The sequence below is a fragment of the Panthera onca genome, chromosome E1 (assembly GCF_046562875.1).
Source record: "Panthera onca isolate mPanOnc1 chromosome E1, mPanOnc1 haplotype 2, whole genome shotgun sequence".
Classification (NCBI taxonomy): Eukaryota; Metazoa; Chordata; class Mammalia; order Carnivora; family Felidae; genus Panthera; species Panthera onca.
In genome coordinates this window covers 7,714,635-7,735,510 of record NC_138352.1, presented here as the reverse complement: position 1 = coordinate 7,735,510, position 20,876 = coordinate 7,714,635, and the positions used below count along the sequence as shown (strand labels likewise).

Here is a 20,876-nt window from a genome sequence, read left to right as displayed (position 1 = left end):
GAAGGGGCTGTAAGCCGAAAACCTTGCGGGAGTGAAGGGGGTAAAATAATTAATGAAAGATGGTGTAGAGGCCACCGGTTAGCATTGGCTGAGGCAGTGTGAGAAACTTCCCTATGCCGGGGCGTGTTGTCGAGGAGAGAATGTTGTCATCTGAATTAATTTGCATGACAATAGGCCGAACTCTTATTATGCATGGGGATGCTAATGGGCACCAGCCACCGTGCATTTCCATGGGAAAAGGATCTTCCTTTGAGAGGCAACCTCTTCCTCCACCCCCTTCTCCTCCTCCCCTCCCCCTCTTTCTCCTCCCCTTCCCCTACCTACTCCTCTCTCTCTTCCCCCTCCTCCTTCCTCCTCCTCCCCCCTCCTCCTCCAGTGCCCTCCCCCGTGGTCCCCCTCCTTCCCCCCTTTCCTCCCTCTCCCTCCTGCCCCTCTCCCTTCTCACCGAGGAAAGACCCAGCCCCTCACCCAGTGGAATATGCCCTGGGGTGGGTGCTCTTAGTGGGGAGGAAAGGGCGCTATGAGGTGGAAAGAATGCTTTTCAAAACCTCCCCAGACCCCTGTTTCTCCCTCCCACCTCTTAGGAAATGACCAAGAGGTGTGAGTGCGTGTAGTTTAATTAAAAACAGATGGATCCTCAATGCTGCCAGCCTCCTTGTAATTGGTGATATTGGGGGAGAAGCCCTAAGGGTAGGTGGGGGGCAGAAGATAGCGAGGTTAAGGGTGGGAGTCGGGTACCGGGCAAAGGATAGAGAGAGACACAAGTGGCACGGAGTATTCAGGGACCTTGGAATCTAGTTCAGAGCACACTGTTCTCTCCTAGCTTTCCCATCAACGCTCCCTGGAAGGACTTGAGATTGGCATGATGCAACTCTCTTCTCTCCTGCTTCCCTCCCTCTACTCTGGAGGCTGGAGAATTCAAGGGGAGGGTTTGGAGCCAGATTATCTGGGTATAAATCCCCTCTCTGCTGTTCACCAGCCATCTGACTTTGGCCCTGTGAGTTAACTCTTTGTTTCCTCCAGTGTCCTCACCAGTAAAATGGAGATCATGGTCCCTTCTCCCATTACACAGAGAGAGTGCTTAGAACATACTGGGCACGTCGCAAGCCAGGCGTGATATGTGCTGGGCATCACCATCCTTCTTTTCTTCTTTTGTTCATGCTTCCACTGACTGGTTTCCACTGCCTTCACGTCCCCTCGCACTGTGTGATGACTCATTGGGTGGACAGCCCATCCCCCACCCCTCCGCTGCTATCTCCTGCCATTGCCACCAGGGGGGTGGCCAGCTTACTGGAACTGGACAGCTTGTGAGCCGCCGATAGTGCCCTGTTTGTTATATTGTATCTAACAGGTCAGTGGAGAAGCCCAACTCATTTTACTGTGGTTGCAGCCTGTTCTAGAAGGTCTTATCTACAACGCTCTCATGGTATGAAGTGTTCTGTCTCCCCCAGAACAAGATTTGATCGTCAGAGTGGAAATTACTGCATCTAAAAGTAATTTTGAGTTTCTTAGCTTTGCTCCACAGTATCCCTGAGAAGAACGGGCATCTCATGACCCACTCGCTGGCTTGGAGACACCTTTCGTAAAATTCACGCTCAGTTTTGAGAAACAGAATTGTTCGGATTCTTATCCTGTCATCTAACATTTTGAAATAGACATTTTCACTAAATGCAAATCAAACAGATGGTCATTTCAATATACGCTTTGCAAGTCCCTTACTAGAGGGCGTGAAGGAAGGAAAAACTAGCTGTCTGATCTCAACTCATGAAGCTTCTAGCTCCGAAACTGGGTGGGACGCATGGCACCCATAGACCTGGATGGCACCAAACAGTGGAGGAACTTGAGGCAGATATGAAGCCTGATTGTCCTTGTGCCCAAGACGGCCACATCTTACAAGCATTCAACCGTTCAATACTAAATCAGGGTCAGTATGACAGAAAATCTATGAGGATCGTTTGGGTTTCACTTTGCCACCATCCCACTCCACATTTTCATGCACAAAAATTTGATGAAATGCTTATGAAATGTGTCTGAGATCAATAACTGGAAGGGAAAACCAATATTGAGAGTTGGTTGTAGTGGCTCCAGATAAGCCAACTGAAATTCAACAGGGTCCAAAGTAAATTCCTGAAGATTTTAAGTTCAAAAACCAGTCAGGAATGGCTTTTATGGGACGGAAACAAGCTATCTGGGTCAAAGGCAAGCCCAGTCAGTAAGAACTAAAAGTATCGAGGAGGTAGCCAAAATGATTGAATCCAATCTTATGGTCTATTAATAAAGACACGTGTAATTTCCAACTCCAGAAGGGATGATTTTCCAAGCCTTCATTTGTAGCTTTGTTTGGAGTTTGCAATGTATCTTTTCACCTAGCAGCTCTGTTATACATTAAGCAGGCTTTGATACAGCTTCAGTTAACATCTAGCTGAACAACAGTATAAATAATAACTTTGATTCCCATTTGCGGACAGAAAGACAACCCTGATCTAATTGCTTCCAGACTTTACACGTGTTTTGCTCTCCTTCATTTCCCCCAGCCCCTGCTCATCATCTCCTTGTGCCCCTGTCATGCACTTGCTCTTGAGCAGCTGGGTTGCAGACAGAGGGAAAGGTGGCCACTGGCCCAGCCGTCATGAAAAAAGACCCACGGAGGGAGGCAGAAGAAAAGGATGACAAAATTCAAACTCAAACCCAGGCTCCATTTTGGGAAAAGGCGTTGTTCTTACTTGATCTGGAGACAGAACAGATTAGCAACCCCAGGTAGAAAGTCACAACCTGCCTTTAAACAGATTTCCCATGAGGGGCACCTGGGTGGGTCAGTCGGTTGAGCATCTGACTTCAGCTTCGGTCATGATCTCATGGTTTGTGAGTTCGAGCCCCACGTAGGGCTCTGTGCTGACAGCTCAGAGCCTGGAGCCTGCTTTGGAGTCTGTGTCTCCCTCTCTCTCTGCCCCTCCCCTGCTCACACTCTGTCAATCTGTCTCTCAAAAATAAATAAACATTAAAAAAATTTTTTTAAACAGATCTCTCATGAAAGGTACAAGTTCAAGACCCAGACCGTGTTCTACTGGAATTTCAAGACTTAGCAATTCTTTTTTCTTTTTCCTTTGGAGATCTTTAAATTGCTAGGTCTCATTGTTAATATTGTCATTTCCAGGCAAAGGGAGAGAAAGCACAGCAACCCTGTGTTGGTGTCTGGTTTTTAGAGGGTTGAAAATTCCTTCCTAAATCAGAGGAAATCCCCGTATGGTTTCTTTTATTTTGTTATTTTATGATATTTTTACTTTTTAATTCTTGACACACCTAAGTTTCAAATATGGTTAAAATAATGATGTGTACTAATGAAGTCATCTCATTAGAGCCCCTGTCCTGGGTGCATGGACATTGATGTGTTTCTGTTACAGACTGAATGAATGTTCGTGTCCCCCCACTCCCCCACCCTCAGTTTCCACAATTCATGTGTTGAAGTCCTAACACATAAAGGCCAATGGATGGGGGAGAAGGGGGCTTTGGGAGGTGACTAGGTCGTGACGGTGAAGCCCTCATGAACGAGATCAGTGACTTTATAAAAGATGCCCCAGAGAGCTCCCTAGCCCCCTTCTGCCCTATGAGGACACAGGGAGAAGACAGGATCTATGAACCAGAAAAGTGGGCTCTCACCAGACACAGAATCTGCTGGAGCTTTGATCTTGAACTTCCCCGCCCCAAGAACTATGAGACAGGAGTTTCTGTTGTGGTGGTGGTGTTCTGTTACAGAAGCCTGAAAGAACTAAGATAGTTTCCATCAGTAGTCCCAGCAAAGCCAAGATGAACCGGACGCACATACAAGATGACCCCTCTTGGAGCATTGTTTTCCTTCTTTCCGAATACTTCGAAAGAACAGAGTTTTTAAAAATCCTAGCCCATATGCATATATGACACTTGTCCTTCCTCCTCATGGCCAGCTCTATCTCCCATTCTGGACTTTTTCCTGCATCCATAGCTTCAAAGAGATTCTAGTTGTGAGACTCAAGGAACTTTTCTAAGCCTTCCTTAATGTAAAGGAGTTTGGACATGAACTTGAATGGCCATTGAGCTGATTTTCCAGCTGACAGGAGATGGTTAATTGTATGCTGTCTATAGGAGTCTTAAAAATCTGTCTGGCCAAGTTAATAGTGGCTTGAAATTTATGACTTGAGACCACTGGGGGCGATAAGGAACTCAGAGCCCCAGCAACTCAGGGTAACAATCCCTTAGGTAGAAAATAAAGCCCAGTGGGCCGATCTCACCGCCCTATAAACAGAGATGATCAAAAGTAAACATGGCCCAGGTTTAGCATCTCTGGAGGCATTATGTTCTTCCCTTCTGGGATAGCATCTGTTTGTTCAAAGCACACACAGTCAAGTTGAGAGTAGGACTCCAGTTCCAGGGTCGTGGGATGGCGTGTTTATATGCTGCAGTCATGGGAACTCCGCACAACTTTCTGATATGCTGTTTTATTTTAGCAACTGAAAGGTAAGACAGGCAATTTATTTTAAGTGGATGCACGGGTAGACCTTTCTTCTCTCTCGAATTCTGAGTCAAAGTGCGATATCGGCCGTTGTGGAAGGGAGAAACCCAATCTGTGTTGGGGAGAGTGTGGAAGCCCTTTCCAGAGTTCATACAGGGTATCTTGTTGAGGGATGCTTTCTGGTATAATCTTTGGGAGAGAGGACAGGATTAGCAGCAGTGTGAGCTGTCATCTCACTGCCCAGGAGCTTAGAGTCCTAACGAGGATCTGGCTGCTGATGCTCTCCTGTCAGTTCCTTGGCCTACCTGATCCTCAGATGCCTCAGTGGTTCTTCTGACTGCTGCTTCCACACTGAATACCTGAAAAATGGGGCAAATGGGCCCTCTCATTGGATCATCAGGGGGAGACATGAGACAGGTGTTCAGTACAAGGTGCTAAGTACGTAGAGATCCAGTAAATCAGGTTGCCCTATTCTCCCTCTTTCATTTCCGGGACACACATGCGATGGAAGGGCACACGTGTGTGGTCGATGAGAGTATCCACTGGGGATGGGGGTGTGCGGATTCTTCTACGTATTTCTATGCATCTGCAATGAATTCATTGTTCACAATGTGTATGGCATTTTTACAGGTAAAAAGAAAAGCTGAAACACCATAGTGGTGAAAATTGAGGGTCTCTTGCTGTGCCCCACATGTAGCAAAGTAACTAAGGGGAAAACACCTTGTCCAGTGTGAATAGTAGTTACCTGGACCCATAGAACAGGTGAGAAGAGTGGCTCTGAGTATAGGGTTTTGTAAAAATGTTTATTTATTTGTTTTGAGAGAGAGAGAGAGAGAGGAGAGAGAGCAAACATGAGCAGGGGAGGATCAGAGAGAGAGAGAGAGAGAGAGAGAATCCCAAGCAGGCTCTGCTCTGTGAGCCCAATATAGGGCTTGAACTCACCAACCTTGAGACCATGACCTGAACGGAAACCCAGAGTTGATCACTCAACCCACTGAGCCACCAAGGTGCCCCTGAGCATAGTTTTGAGTGGATGCACGGGTAGACCTTACTTCTCTCTCGAATTCTGAGTCAAAGTGCAATATCGGCCTTTAAAACTATGCTCATTGAGTGAGCTGGTCTTCTCCCTTTCTTCACCAACCATGCAGCCACAATACGCCTGCTGACTGTCTACTTCAGTTGCACTGAGAATCCCCCTTCCAGTTCTCCCGCTGAGAAGGCACCTCCACCTGCAAGGAGTGTTGACCAAAGGCCTCTACTGCTCTGTGGAGCCCACCCCCTTCTTGGTGCAGAAGCCATGCCTCCCCCGGGGCTGCTCCTGGCCAAGGGCTGAAGACGAAGACGCGGTGCTAAGGGAGACTTGCTCTCGGCATCCCTGCGGAGGCCTCCTTTGGCCGGACAATTCCCATTGGGCCTCCCTCAGCGGGCTAGGATGCTTTTACCTCTCCTTCACTCAGGGTCAGGCTTGCATTGTGGTTGGACGGCTCTCCCTGCATCTCAGTTTCCTCCCCCTCTCCCCTCACACAGGCATTTCCCCTCATAAAGCCTTTACACACTTCATCTTCTCTCAGCTTCTGCTCCCCAGAAGACCCAGGCCAGCACACTTCAGGCTCTTGCTTCTTCGCTTTGTCTTCCTGTCCGCAACTTCCAGAGAGACAAATGGGATGATCCTCGCTGGTTTCTCGCTCTGAAGAGGGAGAAAGATTCCAGGACTCCCCTCATGGCCTCTCACGGCCTCTCACAGCCTCCCTTGGAATCATATCCCGAGGCGCCCTGATTCCTTCCTTGAGGGGCCAGAGAGCAGCTTCTGGCCGGGCGGTGAGATTTGCTCCTTTCCAGGAGAGTGAGTACATTTTGCTTCTCTGACGAGAGAAGTAGCCTAGGCATTGTTCAGAAATCCTTGAGCTCAGCCTTTGGCATCAAGATAAAGCAGGTTCAAATTCTGCCTCAGCCATGTCCAAGGTGGGGCCTGACCCTGGACAGATGAACAGAGGGTGCTCGTCTGTCATGCAGAGCCCCTGACACCCGCTCCCTGGGGCTGTGTGAGAATCACAACCAAATGCATCCATCAGGTGGTCTGTAGAGCTTCTGCACTTAGTGGATGCTCAGGGCAATATGTTTGGACACTTTCTAATTTTTTATTTTTGCTTTTCCTCATTAACTTGTATAAATTTCTGTATTTTGTTCAGCATAAGTTCACATTTTAAAATGTATGAGTTAAGCCATTAAAATATGCAAGTGTACATTTTTTTTATTTTAAAAACATTTTTTAATGTTTATTTATCTTGGAGAGAGAGAGAAAGAGAGAGACAGAGGGGGCAAGGGGCAGAGAGTGAGAGGGGGACACAGAGTCCAAAGCAGGCTTCAGACTCCGAGCTGTCAGCACAGAGCCTGACGTGGGGCTCGAACTCACGAACCGTGAGATCATAACCTGAGCCGACGTGGGACGCTTAGCTGGCTGAGCCACCCAGGTGCCCTGCAAGTGTACATTTTTAACTACAAAGGCTAATGAATTGAATATTTTCACAAGGATGCATACAGTCTGGAGTATTTATTCGTTCTTCCTGCCAGGTTTTATGCACATCTGAATATGTGCATGTGAATACAACTTCAGCTCTGTGCTAGGTTTGAGGAGCAGTGCAGAAGTGGGTCACTTAGAGGCCATGCCTTTATTTTATTTTATTTTAAAAAAATTTTTTTTAACGTTTATTTATTTTTGAGACAGAGAGAGACAGATCATGAATGTGGGAGAGGCAGAGAGAGAGAGAGAGACACAGAATCCGAAGCAGGCTCCAGGCTCTGAGCTGTCAGCACAGAGCCCGACGCGGGGCTCAAACTCACAGACCGTGAGATCATGACCTGAGCCGAAGTCAGACCCTCAACCAACTGAGCCACCCAGGCGCCCCGGGGCCATGCCTTTAAGAAGACTGCATTCAGAAAGACAGAAAACCCAAACACAGTAACTGTGATACAGGTTAAATGTACAGAAAAGAATAGGTTTTGGAATACATATTAGTTTCATTGATGTGAAGATGCACGTCTTGTCTTTCAATCAGTGGCATTTATAGATTTGATCAAATAGGACAGTCCCTTCAATACACTTTGCTAGTTTGGAGGAGGGAGAGATCCTTTAACTTGAGTGTGTGTGGGAAGCGGGCAAGCCTCGGGAAGCGCTAAACTGTTGAGACGGACAGACCTGGGTGGAAGGCAATGGGGAAAGGCATTTTGAGGGAAGGAAAAGCATGAGCTAAACAGAAACAGGGGAAGACGCAAGAGCCTGAGGCTGGTGAAAACACAAGGGCAATAGAAGGAGAATGGAGTGGAAGGGGGTGAGAAAGGCAAGGGGTGATGGGGCAAGCGCAGTTTGGGGATTTTATCATCCAAATAAGAGAGGGCCAGTGGAACTGTTGGCATGAGCAGGTGAGACCACCATGGTGAATAACTAGGGCTGTGCTCTGGGATTAGGGACGTATGGACACACAGAAGGGAGTTAGTGTGAAGTGGCGTTGAAGGCAAGTACAACAACATGGTGGGCAAGTCATGAAGACAGATGGAAGCCCGTCTCTTGGTGTGGCACCATATGCCCGGTATGATCTCATGTGGGCTTTGAAAAGACCCTGGAAGTTATTGGGAAAATCCAATGAGTCAACTCGGTCTTCCCCTCTCCAGACTCACTTACTCCCTCTGGTCCACTTTAAGCTTGGATAGACCTTGCCCTCACCCCGCTCCACGGGCACGTGCCTCGTGGGAGAGGTAGTCACCCCTTGCCCATTTCGGTTGCTTGGCGTTCAGGCGTTGCCGTGCCTTCCATACCTTCACCACTGGCTCGCCTTCGCACGCCATCTGGAGGCTCCTCGGAGTTTGCACCGATGAGACCTGAGGCCTGCACTCTCCTCGCAGCTGCTCCTAAGCGCACGCGTCAACGAAAAACCAAAACAAAACTACAGATGCTGAAGCTCTGGATTTAAGGTTGTGCCTTTCGGGAGGTTTTCCAGTTGACAGTTGTCATTTGTCAGGAAGCGGGGTCCCATGCCCAGCCAGACCCAAAGCCAGGGCTCCTCAGGCTTAAGCTTTCTGATGATGATTTCAGTGATTCAGGAAACACCACTATTTTGTCCCATCTTGACGGCAAAGTTGCTCTTTTCACTAGTTTGTAACTCTTCCTAAGCTCAATGGGACCATTTCTCTTAGGCTTTCTGGACATGAGTGAATTTGCACTGCAGGCTTGAACTACCAGGCCTGGTTTTTTGTTTTTTTTTTTTTTTTTGTGCGTGTTTTGTTTTGAACAGGAAAGTTTAAGTAAAAACAAAAACAAGACAGAATGTTCTCCTCGGGAGAAAACCTGTTGCTTTAATGAGGTTTTGCTTCTGTATCTGCTGTTCTTGTCACCATCCACTCTTCCTTTCCGGCTTTCTGAGAGCACCCCCTCCTCTCCTCCTGTTACCTCTCCCTGCGAGTCCCTGGGGTGTGGACTGGGTGGGTAGTGTTCCCTTCTGGTTCCTCTCTTCATTGTCCCGAGAGGAGTTTGTGGCGGCCTGGTGTGGAGTGCGTGTGCATGCATGCATGTGTGTGCTTTGCTTCTGGGAACAGGGAAAAGGGCAAGAGAGAAACAGATGGGCCCCCTGAGCTTCTCCTTGGCCTGAAAAATGAAAGGCGGAGAAAATCGTAATAAAAAACGGAAACAGCTGTGGCGGGACAACAGCAGCTTGTGGGGTGGGTCCCCGCCCGAGGGGGGTTACAGGCTGTCAAGATTCTTCTCCCAGGCAGGGTGGCTATCACCAAGATTGGTGTCCTCGGCATAGACATAGACGTTGCTCCTACACCCTTTCTTCGTCTTCACTTCAACCGAAATGAAGGTTGAATTATCTGTTAAGTATCAGAGAGGAAGATTTGCAAACAGTCTTCCCCGCTGCTGCTGGTGGTAGTTAACCGTCTGTCTGTGCAGCGTGGCTGTTCTTTCTTTGAGCTCATGTAAATCTGAGATAAATCTGGCTACGTCAACTTTGTTTAAAGCTGTTTTTCGTCAGGCCCTTGGCACATAAAGTCAACAGAAGGTTAGCACAGCGTATCGTTTCTGTCGACGATGGACCAGGATGTTGCAGGGAGTGAGCAGTAAAGACATTTTAGACAGAACCGTTGGCTCCCTTTCAAGAACCACTGGACTCTTTCTCCAGGGGGACTTTTGCACGGGGTAGCTCTGAGAAATCAAGAGTGAAGAATGTGGCCACTTGGAGGAAGGACGTAGATATCGCATCAGAATAGACAGAGTTGCTGGGAAAGTGAGGAATCTGTCACCTCTTCCCCACCACCCACCATCAGTAAGGCATCGTAATTACAGTTTCAATTAAACCACTGGAGTTGTCGTAAAGTATAACCTTGCCGGGTAGGACAATCTAGATGCTAACCAAACGGAAGGTGGCTCTATAAATCAGGCTATTGATTCCCCCCCTCCCAGGTGATCAGTTTATTTATTTATTAAGTAATCTTTTATTTTTCTTTGGGTAGTTAAAAGCAGTACACGTTCAGATGATGAATTTTAGAGGCTAAGGAACACCTGACCATAAGCTCTTTATTCCCTTAACTCCCTCGACTGTGTTTAATCCAGGACCATAACGCCATGATTTATTAAAATTACTTGTTAATGCAGATCTCTCCTTACCAGGTGTGGGGTCTCTCTGTACTACCAGCTCCCAGCATTGAGCCTGTCAGGTGGTAGATGAGCATGAAACATTTGTCGTCTCAATGATTATGGCCTCTTGAGCAGTGTGGCTGAATAGACCAGAGCAAGATAGTTCTCTCCACACTGTGTGTCCGCGAGGGCCATTTTGATGAATAGCTGTGGGTGCTGGCCTCTAGCTGGACGGCTGAATCTCATTTGCCCTCATGTGTATCGATCGGTTACTGCTCACGGCTGGTTTCTGATACTCCGTTGGCTCAAGTTACTTTCCTGCCATGTCAATTTTGCCGTCTGGTGTGAACGCAGACTTGGTTTCAGTAGTTAACCACTGGCACCATGGCCGAATCGAAAGTACCAGATAACACAGATGAAAGCTGGACGTGAAAGAGTCTTGGTGGGAATAGGGAATCTAGGAACAGGGGCATATCTTTTTTTTTTTTTTTTTTTTTTCAAATCCCAGGAAACAGCTGCAGGTGGAGAATGGATGGATTTCAAGAATTCTCCATGGAGGCAGAGGTTCAGACAGGGGCCAGCTGGGTGATGAAATCAACGCAGAGGTCAGATGTGTGCTCATGTTCAGTGAGGGCTTCAGAAATTTCAGGGACTTTCAAAATTGGCTCTGGAGTGAGGTAGTTCTGTTGACCGGGAGACAGGACTAATGCCTGGCCATTCTGGGGTTCAGGGGCTTTGGGCATAAGGGGAAATGAAGCTCCAGGCTTTTTCCTCTATCTCTGCTTTGGGGAACCCTCCAAGAGAGTGCTCTTTTCTCCCATGAATTTATAGAGACGAAGGACCCCCAGAACAGGAGCAACTCTTATCTTTCCAGGGGCTTTGAGCCATAAAATGAAAACGCTCTGCACATGTTGTGTTTCTATAAGGTCCTTTATCTGAAAAGATGTGGGTTCCCACAGGTGAGAAAGTTGAGCTTAACTTGAATAAGCACCACCTAGAAGTTCAGATGTTTATTTGGGCTTGAACTTTCCCTTCCATTATCCTCACTTCCTCTGTCTCCCAAGCTGCCCACAAAAGAGCTGGGAGTTTCCTGTTAGATAGTCCTGGATTCCCAGCCTTATTTGTCCGGCAGCTGGACCCAGAGAGAACCAGTACAACTGGCCCCCCTACATGCTTGGCACGCCTCATGTGGTTCTCGCTGGATTCATACAGTTCAGAGGCAGCTGCAAAATGAAAAGTCATAAGAAAAACGGATACCTAAACTTTTCCCATCCAAAGAAAGGAAATAAATATCTGGGTTCCCAAAGAGCGTAGGGGGTTGTCAGATCTGATGCCACTGCAGGAGAACGTACGCGAGCATGACGTAGGGCACTGAGGAAGAGGGCTCGTGGGGAATGCAAACTAAAAACACGGATAACCATTTCACAAAAATAGGTGTCAAAATTTTAAACTCTGACAACAAATGTCGCTATTGATAGAGAGGAACTGGAATTCTCCATATTTCGTGTGGGAGCGAGCGTATGGCGATTGATGCACTTTGGAAAATGGTTTGGAAGTTTCTTACAAAGTTGAGCATTTATCTGTTCTACGACACAGCGATAACATTTCTAGACATTTGCCCAAGAGAGATTTCTATCAGCTTTATTCACAGTAGTCTCAAACTAGACCAAATCCACATGTCCCTCAGTAGAAAGGTAGATAAACTCATTGTTGCATATTGATACGAGGTGATACTATTCAGCAAGAGAAAAGAATCAACTATTGACACATGCAATATTGATGAATTTCATAGAAATAGAACAGAACCGCGATGAGCAAAAGAGGCCAGACATAAATAGTTACGTATCGTGTCATTCCATGTATATGAAGCTTAAGAACAAGCAGATGTAATGTGTGGTGATGGAGGTCAGACGAGTGATTGTCCATGGGAATTGGGGATTGACTGAGGGTGATGGTTCTGTGAGGGTGACGGTTACATTCTCTAATCTGACTGGGGTGGTGGTTGCTCAGACGAATACATTGATCAAAAAGTACAGACTTACACACTTAAGATCTGTGCGTTTCAAGGTGTGTAAAGTTCTGTGTTTGTTTTCGTTTTAATTTTTACTTCAGTAAAATAAAGGAGGGTCAGAGTCGGAAAAAGAAAAGGAAATCTGTGAAGGTGCTTCTGGGGAGTTGATGCTATGGTCTCCATACGGTGGTGTTATCCAGTATCTTCGAGTTAAGCAAACAGGGCTTTAAAAGATGTTGCTCCCAAAACTTTGAAATGCATTCTTACAGTCAAGAAACCCAGAGAACTGGTGCCCGACTCAAGAGTCTAGGTAAGTCAAGTGGGATGTGAGAAGTGGTGACTTCTCCTGGGTAAATGATATGTCTCCGCCCACCCGATGTGGTTCCCTGGGACAGAGACCAAGCAGGGGATCTTCTTGGCTCCTTCTAGCAGAGTCATCTTCCGGGGCAAGACCTCACAGGAAGAGGCTGGAGGTGTTCTGAGCATGCTGAGCAGTGGGCTAGGAGTTGAAAACCACCTGTGTGAATGATAACATATATCCCTGGGTCAAGACAGCTGCCTAAATGAGAAGTCATCAGGGTGGCCCGGGGGAAAAAGTCAGCTCTGATCAAGTGCCTGGCCCACCAGAGATAAGCTTTGACCATCTACCAGGACCTAACATGTGATGCCATCCCAATAAATGTTTCTCTCCCTTTCCTCCCCTGTTTGTCCCATCCCTGTGGACTCGGTTGGGCAGACAGGAAATGTGCGAAGAAGGGTAAGACTACCCTGCTTCCCAGGTCATGAGGTGAGGAAGGGAGAAGATATCATGTTTATTTATTTATTTAGAGACCAAGCATGCACGTGTGGAGGAGGGGCAGAGGGAAAGAGAGAGACCATCCCAAGCAGGCTCCACGCTCAGTGTGGAGCCCCACTCGGGGCTCGATCTCAACGACCCTTGGATCATGACCTGAGCTGAAATCAAGAGTCAGACACTCAACGAACTGAAACACCCAGGCGCCCAGGGAAGAAGATATAATTTTAAGCCAATTTATGTATTTCCTGGAATGGGACATTGCAATGACTGAAATGACTTGTAAAAATTATTATTACTTTATAGCTATAGAACCAGAGAACTTTTTATCTTCTGAGAATGTTGGGACGAGTCTTGTCCTCATTCCGCCCAACCCCAATCCCACTCCCAATGATCACTCAGGGCCAAGGGAAGACCCCAGCTCCTGCATAAAGCCTAAAGAGCCAGTAAAGGGGAAAATCAAGCTGCATTTTGATCACATTGCACAGGCTATGCTGTTTCATATTATAGGTTACACTTGTAGTCAAGTGCTACTAAGCATGTTCCTACATTCCAGTGTGTTCAATGGCACCACTACTCACCTTGTCACCAGAGACAGAGAACAGAGGTCTAGAGTCACCTCATAGCCATTTCCATCCGTCTCTCCGCCTTTATCACCACTGCCTTAACCTTAGCTCGGGCTTTGATGTCCCGTGCAGTGGGTGAAACAAGAGACTCCAGAGTGTTCTGCCTGTTTTTCTGGATTTTGACAGCAAAAATCAAAAACCTGGGTTGGTGCAGGGGAAGGAACACCTTTGTTTAAGCACACTACTGCCCTTGTCATTATCCTGGCTAAAATTCCTTGAGATTCTACACCCCTGCTTATCTCTCAACTAATTCTCTGCCATCTACCTACCCACCTCCAAACCTGGTCACACCGAACCAACTTGCGGTGGCCCCGAAACATGAATCTGCTTCATATTTCCATGTTCTTGCCTTGGCCCTTCTCTGTGCCTCAACAATCTTCCCCTCGGCTAGCCTGCTTCCTTCCCTATCTTCTGTATTTTTATAGTACCCCGTGCACACCTCTAGCTCAACCCTCAATACTACTTCATTACGTTACTTCCGTCCTTTTCCTTTTTTTTTTTAAGTTTACGTATTTATTTTGAGAGAGAAAGAGCGTAAATGGGGGAGGAGCAGAGAGAGAATCCCAAGCAGGTTCCCCACCGTCAGCGCAGAGCCCAACTCAGGGTCTGAACCCATGACCTGGGAGATCATGGCCTGAGCTGAAGTTGGACCCTCAACTGACTGAGCCACCCAGGTGCCCCATTTCCATCCTTTTTCTTGTGAGCTCTTTATCTTATTAGTTTTGGAGTCCCCAGCTCCTAGCTGAATGCCCATCGTGTGTTCACTTAGTTGATTATTTAATTACAGAGGAATTGATGACTTTCTTGCTTCTTAATCCCTAATACTCACTTCCCACCTGAGAACCTGGGGGGAATGAAAACAGCTTACTCTACCAATGAATTCATCAATAAATAGTTATTGAGCTCCTGTTACGCGTCAAACACTTTTCTAGGTACCAGAGATAAGCTGGAAAGAAGACCAAGTGCAAAGCCTTAGTCAAAGTTGATGAACACACAAATGACAAAGATGCATCCAGAAATTGATGGTATTACAATAGACAGGATGATGGGAGATTGACTGTGGACCTCTCCATCTAGGGTGGCCAGGTCCCTTGGGGAAGGTGACATTTGAGCCGAGAACTGAAAGATGGAAAGGAAAAATGGAAAATTCTGATGAAAGGGTGCTTTAGGCCAGGAAAGTAGCACGAGCAAAGGCCCTTAAGTAGCAAAGAGCTTGACAGATTTGAAAATGAGAAAGAAGGCAGAGGGATGGGTCATGGGGAAAAAGGAGAGTAATGGCAAGAAATGAAGTCACAGAAACAGGCAAGAGCTAGATATAGATAAAGGGTCAGTAAAAGGTCAGCTAATAAATATTTTAGACTTTGCAGACCATGATCTCTAGTCCCACTGCCCAATAGTGCTGTCATAGCGGGAAAGCAGCGTACATGATCTGTAAGCCAGTGGACGTGACCGTGTTCCAATAAAGCTTTACTTGCAACAATAGGTGAGGGGTTGGATTTGATCTGTGGGCTGTAGTTCACAAAGCCCTGGAGTATCCTCTGGTCAAGATTTTGGATTTGATTCCAAGTGAACAGGTAGGCATTGCAAGGTATTGAGCAGGAGGCAGGTGGGTCATCTGGTCGGATTTTCCTTTAAAAGAGATTCTCTATAACATAATTAACGACATAAGAATTTATTCTCTTTTCCCCATTATAAACTCTATTTCAAAATTCCCTTTTGAAAACTGAGGATTCAGTAGGTGGGGGCCGGTAGTAGGTTGGGGGAGTCAATGGTAGTTGTCTGAGCCACTTACTATTTACACGACCTTAGGTTAATTGTTTAATCTCTCTGAGCCTCAGTTTCCTTCTTAAGAAAAGTGTAATAATAACACCTGTCTCTAAGGGTAATTAAACGGATTAAATGAGATCATGTATATAAAACATCTGTCACGGTGCCTGGCAAAGTAAGGGCTCAATGATGTAAATCCCTTTTCCTCATTTTCCTTCCATAGAGCCTGTATATGTCATACTTCAGTCAAGACAGAGGCAAATGTAAACCTTGGTAATTGGGTTCAAAAACCCAGTTGCACAATTATAGAATAGGTGAGAGATGTCTCACCATAACATAACTGAGTGCTTTGGCTACCACAACAATGAATACAATTTTAGCTTAAATTAATAAAAGCACAATTTCTGATTACAAAGGGGATAAATTGACTTTCTTCCATAGTAGTCAAATCAGATTTGGAGGCCTGGAATTAATTTGGGTAATGCTAGTGAGTGAAATACATTCAAAGAAGGACAAGGTACAGAAATGTTTGGGAACCAGGTCACATGTAAAATGTATTGAAAATGTTTCACATGGGGAAAAAAATACGGAAAGAAAACTTGAAAACTGTATAAATAGTTGAAGGGCTATGATTCGAAAGAAAGACAAGTCTCCCATCATGTTGGTATAAAGCCAGGTCACCTTGGGCTGTTGGTAGACTACAAAGGTAAGATTTTTGCAAAATTACAGCTCTCCAGGAGAGGAAGTCGGTTCTCATGAACCAATGTGAGCATTCTGGAAAGATATTGAAGAGTACTCAATGGGGGCGCCTGGGTGGCTCAGTCGGTTGGGCGGCCAACCTCGGCTCAGGTCACGATCTCGCGGTCCGTGAGTTCAAGCCCCGCGTCGGGCTCTGTGCTGACAGCTCAGAGCCTGGAGCCTGTTTCAGATTCTGCGTCTCCCTCTCGCTGACCCTCCCCTGTTCATGCTCTGTCTCTCTCTGTCTCAAAAATAAATTTAAAAAAACGTTAAAAAAAAAAAAAAGAGTACTCAATGGCTTGGGTGTTGCAAAAAGGATTTTGGCAACCAGAGCACAACCAAACTAAAACACCACCCATGGTGCCTTCTATATTTCTGATTCCATAAACCTGTGGGGTGCATTCAACGAGTCTCTGAAATCAAGAGATCCTCTTGGATTTCAGGGGTCTCAGGTAAAAAGAGAATTGTGTGATACATGAATGTGTGGTTCATCAAGAGGCAGAGACCTGGTTGCCTTCCTGGCAGGGGGCCAGGAAGACATGACTAAGGTAAAAACACAGCGGGTCACTTTTCTGTAAATTGGGTCAGGATAAATTCATGTCACTGAAAAACGGATGGAGATTAGGAGAGAAAGAGGTCCCAGATCCATCAACAGCCCAGTCCCTCTGTGCTAGGCCGGGCTGCCATCATTCTCTCCCGGATAAAGAGCAGCCCAGTTGGCCCTCATCAGGAGTGTTGCTTTCATAGCGCGTGAACAAGAAAATGCCAGAGTACATTGGTTTTTGCAGGCCTTCGCTGCTATACGATGTAGCTCCCTGAGGGCAGGGACTGCATCTACCCTTGTCGGCCACTGAATCCCACCTATAGGAGATGTTTTGCAAATGTTGGTGGGGACAGTGAGTAGAAACTTTCCTCAGTGGACTAGGGTGGCATGAAATCACGGTACGTGGATTAAGTTCTATATAAAATCCTGCGATTTCAAGGGATGTGTCTGGTAGTAACTTCAAAGTAATGTACACACTGCCTTGAATTTTGCCTGGTTGTTTTGTTTTTCTTTCTGTTTTTTTTTAAGTGTACTTATTTATTTTGAGAGAGAGAGAGAAAGAGAGAGAGAGCATGAGCAGGAAAGGGACAGAGAGAGGGGGAGAGAGACAGAATCCCAAGCAGGGTCTGCTCTGTCAGCACAGAGCCTGATGCGGGGCTCGGGGTCGTGAACCGTGAGATCGTGACCTGAGCCGAAACCAAGAGACGGACACGTAACCGACTGAGCCACCCAGGTGCCCTTTGCCTAGTTGTTTTGAATGAATGTAAATCCGATATTGCTGTCCCCATCATTATATTTGGTCTAAAATAATTCTTCAGAGGGACACCTGGGTGGCTCCGTTGGTTAAGCATCTGGCTTTGGCTCAGGTCATGATCTCACAGTTGGTGGGTTGGAGCCCCACGTCGGGCTCTGTGCTGACGGCTCGGAGCCCGGGGCCTGCTTTGGATTCTGTGTCTCTCTCTCTTTCTCTCAAAAATAAATCAACATTAAAAAATTTAAAAATAAATAAAAAATAAAATAATTCTTCAGACACAGAGAGTAAAACAGGTCTGGCCTGTGAATTATAGAAAAGGAATAACCCAATAAGGGCCCAGCAAACTTTTTCTAGCCACAAGAGTCAAGGAGATACCCTAAGAAAATGCAGGAAAGAGGTGCTGGAAGTAGGAAAAAAATAGAGATGAGCTGGAAATGAGAAGTGAAGGAACCAGGAAGGACGGGTAATTAACAGTCTTGTGAGATCTACTTTACTTAACTTATGCCCAGGAGAAACTATCATTTGAGAAATGGAAACACTTTGAGTCTCAGAGGGATGAGAACACCGTGTAAGGTCTCATGGAGGAAGGTTACGGCAGAGATTCCCAGTGACGTATCTGTGACGTTGCCACCAGGTCCACGGTTTGATAAGAGGTTGGTATTCAGCAAGCTCAGTACGTGCCAGGCACTGTTGAGAATAGAAATGAAAGTATTTACCTCTCAGCCTCTGATATCATGGCTTGCTGTCCGGGTCTTGGACAGACCCGGGTTTTCTGGGTCCTGGAGCTTATACAGTTGTGTGTGTGTGTGTGTGTGTGTGTGTGTGTGTGTGTGTTTGAGGGAGGGCAGAATTAAAAAAAAAAAAAAAAGATACTAAATTGTTAAAATACGAGATTAAGTGCAGGGCCTTAAAAGGAGTCTGTGCAGGTGACCAGACCTGAGGCTTCAGCTTATTTAGCATCATGGTAAATCTATCTCTGGCTAAAGTGATAGTTCATCAATTAAGTTAATATAAAAAGTGCCTCTGCCCTGCCTCAAAAATATTTACTGTGGAAATCAGGGAAAGGAAGGGATGGGATGGGGTTGAGGTGGGAAAGTCAAACACACAGCTCAAACTAATCCGTAAGTGCCATTTTAATAAAAGCCCAAAGGACTGATTCTAAGCGAGGTTTTTATTCCCTTATGCTTATTTCCTTTTGTTTTTTAAAAAAGCCCTTTTTGTTAAAATAGTAAAAAAAAAAAAAAAAAAGGTTTTATTTGAATACAAAGAAATAAATAACTCTGGATCTAATTATAAGCTTTTTCTGGTCTGGAGGACTCTTTCCCAGGTTTTTTTTTGTTTTGTTTTGTTTTTTTAAGTTTATTTATTTATTTAATTTGAGAGAGAGAGAGAGAGAGAGAGAGAGAGAGAGAGAGAGAATCCCAAGCAGGCTCCACACTGTGAGTGCAGAGCCCGATGTGGGGCTTGACCCCGCAAACCATGAGATCACGACCTGAGCGGAAATTGAACCAGACGCTCGACCGACTGAGCAGGTGCCCCTCTTTCCTAGGTTTTCAATAAATGTCTTGTTGTCAGGGTGATAAGCTCTGTGTTTCTAGATTTAGAATAAAAATTCCTCTAAAATATTTTATAATCTGGTGGTGCTGGGCTTTGGCTCAATCTGGTGGATGGGGGTGGGTGGGATTCAGATGAATTCTCCCTGTGCTCCATTGTCTCTTGTCTTTTCCTGTGTGTCAGGACCATCCTGTGCACACCCTTTTCACCATTTATCTTTTATTCCGGTGCTGTGGAATCCTGTGCGTACCAGAAGATTCAGATGCAGTGAATTTCCAGACTGCTTCTTGCTAAAAACTGCTTTAATAGCAAACCCTGTTATAAGAGGGAGAGATTATAAATGTTCTTAACAAAAGGGAAAACCAAGGCACAGGAAAGTAAGCAGCTTGCCCTACCTCACCTAGCAAGATTATACCCGAATGGAACCTTCTGGCTCTAAGAAGGTCTGTGGAAGGTCACACACTGAGGGAAAAAAGCATATTTCTAGAAGAGAGGACAATCTAGCAAACATTATAGATTTGGTAGGGAAAGTGGTGGTCAGGATGGGGTGGTATGTGTTGAGTTTCATAGATAAGGGGATTTGGGGGAATAAAAGTAAATAAGAATTAATGAACACCACACACACTTTAAAAAGGGCTTTGTGAGTGTTGGCAAGGGGAAAAACAATAGAGATTCTGTAAGAATGGAAGCTAGACTGAGCCTAAGCCAACGGGCACCGTGGCACAACTAAACAACAGAATGTGACCTCTGGGGGTGGGGTGGGGGAGATTTGCACAGCACCCCGCAGATCACAGGCCCTCAATCAATGTTGGAGGAATTTGCAAAGGAGGGCGAGGACTAATGTTGCCTCGATTTGATAACTACCATTTTCCTGGTTGCCATGATCCAGGCGTGGGACGCAAGCCAGGAATCCAAAAGGCAAAAACAGACAACGTGAGGTAATGCCAGGGAGTCTGGGTACCATTTAAGACTGTCAGAGACAAGGGCCTAGAAGTAAAACCAGCCTGAGGTGACAGAGACTTGCCTCCTTTGGAGACACTTCCCCAATCAGCCGGGGGGGGGGGGGGGGGGGTGAGGGAGGGGGGGTGTCTCTGTGTGGGGGCGGGAGGGAAGGAGTGATTTCATCTGTTTAATGAAAAATAACCTGGACGTTTCTCTGATCCTGGAAACTCCCATCTCACTGAGGCCAAGGAAAACAGGATTAGGTCTTATTACTTCTACCAAGGCTTTGCATCTCCTCAGAAGGCGTTAAACTGCGGGGAACAGCAAAATAAGGTAATCTCACTCCATTGTCCCTGCAGATACACCAGGAAGGCTCTGAATCATTTAATGGGTTAATGGAACAGACTTCCTTCTGATCTTCTTTGCCAACTTTTATTTTGGCTTCTTCTGCCTTTTGAACAGATACCCCCCCCCCCCCTTTTTTTTTGGTATGTGTTCGTAGTAATAGAAAGTTTGCTCTGTTAAATTCAGACAGTGAAGTCACCCCCTCTGGCATTCTGTCTACTGACCAGCTACTGATTTCAGGTCTAACATCCCCCTCTGACTTCTACAGACCAGCTTTTGCCCTGAAGCATGAGGCTGTTAATACCACAGCAAACATTTTGCCTGCGCTGGCAACTGCTGATGCATAATTGTCTATGTGACCTAACGAGATGACACTCTCCCAGATTATTCCCCCCACCCCCCGCCCCGGTCGATTTTTGGGAACAAGGTCTCTTCATTGGTGCCGAAAGTACACACACACACACACACACACACACACACAAAATGTAAACATCACAGTGATCTGTATGTAACCGTCTCTTTTCTACGTCAGTTCTTCAAATTATCCCTAAATGGGAGCATGAAGTCCACAGGGCCGCTTTCTTTTTAATGCAATGTATATTTATTGTAAACAATAATATACAAAAAAAAAAAAAAAGAAAAAAGGAAAGATGAGTTTCACAGAGAGAACAAAGGTTTGGGGAGGAA

The 20,876-nt window shown here is 46.0% G+C and overlaps 1 long non-coding RNA gene across 1 annotated transcript in view; it reads left to right on the top strand.

Annotated features, from left to right (window-relative positions):
* The window catches only part of LOC132687391 (uncharacterized), a 428,413-nt gene that overhangs the window by 361,847 nt on the left and 45,690 nt on the right, over positions 1 to 20,876 (top strand). The window lies entirely within an intron of this gene.